Source organism: Lactuca virosa, chromosome 5 (genome assembly GCF_052849685.1).
Source record: "Lactuca virosa cultivar CGN04683 chromosome 5, Lactuca_virosa_CGN04683_v6, whole genome shotgun sequence".
Taxonomy (NCBI): domain Eukaryota; kingdom Viridiplantae; phylum Streptophyta; class Magnoliopsida; order Asterales; family Asteraceae; genus Lactuca; species Lactuca virosa.
The window spans coordinates 251769284-251772864 of NC_136430.1; positions in this window are offsets into that span (position 1 = coordinate 251769284).

Sequence of the window (3581 nt, forward strand, 5' to 3'; positions counted from 1 at the left end):
AATAATATTTCTCGCCATATTAGACGAGTAGCAACAATTATTCAAATCTATTTCTAACCCACTACTAAGCAATAAAGTGTAAACTCCAATCTTGGTGACAGGTGAAACATTCCTATTCCCCATGATCAAGTTTATCTTCCCGTGCTCCACATCCTTACTTCTTTCTAGGCCCTGCACATTAGAACAAATGTGAAATCCACAACCTGTGTCAAGAACCCAAGAGTCAGAATATGATGAGTTTTTAGATAGAATAGTGTAAATACCTGCATGGGTGGGGTTAACCTTCCTATCCTTAACATCCTGCAAGTACTTAGGGCAGCTTCGCTTCCAGTGCCCCTTATCACGGAAATAGAAACACTCTGATTCTGTTGGGATGGCCGAGGGAGTAGCAGAACCTCCTTTGGTTCCACTTGAAGAGGATCCATCAAGAGACTTTCCCTTGCGGCTCTTGGAAGGAGCCTTCCTCTTCTTCCCCTTACCTTGCCCAATTGCCAGAACATGGGCATTAGCAGTAGGAGTGGTTACACCATTTTTACCTTTGAGACCACTTTCGACAGTCCTCAAGAGGCCCTGAAGTTTTCTCAAAGTGACTTCCTCCTTGTTCATATGATATGTCATGCGGAACTGATCATAACATGGAGGTAAGGAGAGTAGCATAATATCTATAGCCAGCTCCTCATCAAAGTTCACATTCAGTTTGAGCAGACGGTCTACAAACCTTTGCATTTTTTGCAAGTGGCCAGTGATGGGTTCACCATCCTTCATCTTTGTTGTAATCATGGAGCAGATGATTTCATACTGCTCTTGACGAGCACTATGATGGTATCTTTCCATCAGGTCCTAGTGCATCTCAAAAGGGTAGAAGTCCTCATAGGACTTTTGGAGTTCAGGAGACATGGTGGCAAGCATGATACAAGCTACCTTGGTGGCATCTTTCTCATCCAATCACTTTATTGCGATGCATCAAACCAAGGTAGGCCGTACACCCTTCAAAAGTCGTACACACTCCAAACCTTCAAAGCCCGTACACCCTTAGAGAGGCAGTTCACGGCCGTAAACTCCCTTCACGGCCGTAAACCCCATTCACGGCCGTACACATTTCCTAAGTGGTGCCTTAGACTGAAAAACCCACTTTCCTTGTTTCAAGCAAGTCCCGGTAACATTCCTTAACCGAAAGCAAGTGTTTTCTAACTCTTTATCTAACGAAATCCCTAATTTAGATACATATATGTATTTAATTGTTATTAGGATTCCGTTAAGTTCCACACTACAACTCGAGGGTCTTCATTTCAGTCCGTTGATTCGATGCTTGTACACAACTAACAGTGAGTTCATACCCCTATGATTTTATGTTTTTTAATGTTTTCAGGGGGGAATACAAGCTAAACACAAATGATTTTAACAAGTTTAAAACTTATGCAATTGATACAGTCAAACGATTTCCACATTTTATAAAATATTTAGATATTTTATCCCTTTTGTACTATGTTGAGCATAAGGGATAATTTTATCTTGGAAATCTAATTGCATAATTTTCAAAACAATTCACAAACCAAATATGTAACATTTCAAGTAAACTATAATAGGTATAGTTTGGGGAATTCAATACACAACTATTACCGATTTGGATTACATACATGAGTAAACATATAAACTATGACAGATTTAGTTTATGATATACATTACTATAAGAGTACAACATTTAATAATTATTTAAGTATAATTATTACCTTATACAGTATACAACAGATTCAAATACAAGAGAACACTACAGAAACTAGATTATGCAAAATTGTGAGTCTCTACTTCAAAACTGTACCCTTAGGTGTACTGAATTAAATCCTATCATAGTATAACCAGAGTCTCCTGGAGGGAGAGCATGAGATTTGTGAATAGATCTATTCGGGACTGACAATCCCACACTTGAAATGCTAGCTACAGTTAGGCAGGCATGTATGGGGTGACAAATATCATTTATCCGACACTTGAAGAACATCGAAAAGGTCACTAGGTCATATCAAGCATGGTTATACGACTCACAATAGTATAAACTAACCATTTGTTTACGGGGTTTCATTCTTCATTAGTTTTATTTTAAGTAATGAAACTACTATACATACTAGTGGTAGCCAGGGTTTTCAAACAGAGCGTACTATACATACTGGTGGTAGCCAAGGTTTTCAAACAGAACGTACTATACATACTGGTGGTAGCCAGGGTTTTCAAACAGAACGTACTATACATACTGGTGGTAGCTAGGGTTTTCAAAGGGAACATGCTATATAATGGTTTTTGTACAGAATACATACATACTATGATTAGTAGCAACCAGACATTCAAACTAGTATTTTCCTATGATACAACAGATTTCAGTAACGAACATTCCTCACTAAATTCTATAATAACTTAGTTGATGCATCCGAGTTGTGTATAAAGGATACCCGAGAGACCGTGGGATGTGTGGTTTCCGCCTCATTTCCTGTTCCTTGTTTGGTTGTGGGCTTGGAGCAGATCCACACAATCAACCATCTGTTCGGTATTGAGTTATACATAGCTAGTATGAATTAAGTGGTTATAGAAGAAACTGGTTTTATTCATACTTACACTAAAGAAAATATTGGATTTTCTTGAGAACATACAAACACTTTACATATTTACAAACATGATTTCACTACAAGAACATACTTATGAACTCACCAACTTTATGCTGATACTCTTTTCAAAACTGCTTGTATTCTCAGGAAATCAGTAGACAGGTACCTCCTGGAGTTTTGAGAAGACGGAGCGTATAGAGTCACGTCTTTTTTCTTTTGATTATACTTTTGATGTGTAAAAAAAAGAATCAAACTCATGTAAATACTTTTCATATATGTATTCAATTTAATGGTTGTGTTTACTATGATTACTATGATGCAATTGTTGTGATACTACATATGACGTCATCCACCCCTAAACGTTTTCGCCGTTCCGGTTTGGGGGTGTGACAGATTGGTATCAGAGCTCTTGTTTATAGTGAACTAAGTATACCGATCCTTACATGGTGTACAACTAAAAACACTATGGGGCCGAAGTACTCTGAACTAAAAGTATACTTTTAAAATTTAAGTATTTTATAAGAAGTATACAAGTATACATACGTACCAGAAACAATATCATAAGTAGAACAAAACAAAAGTATTTGGATGTTGGACACTGTGGTTAAACCTGGATAGTTATGTAATCATGCCTGGGATCAATATAGCCTGATCAACTATATTTATTTGAGACATGACCAACATGTGTCTGGGAGTAATCATAGTGTTGCAGCAAGCCTAAAACTTACCAAGCTATATACATCAAGATATCGATAGAACAGAGCATACAACTTAAAATACTATAGGAGTATTTTAGCTAGAACCGAATGCAGTATAGAAATTCATTCCAAGTGTTGCTACTTATTTTTTCCTAGCGATAGTTTACTTGCATTAGTAATCATTCTCTGTTTATCGCTTAGTATAACACTTTATCTATCAGGATGAGATATACCTTGTTTCATATCTCTTGATTTAAAAATCTAGGGGACTTACCATCCTCTTCTTCTT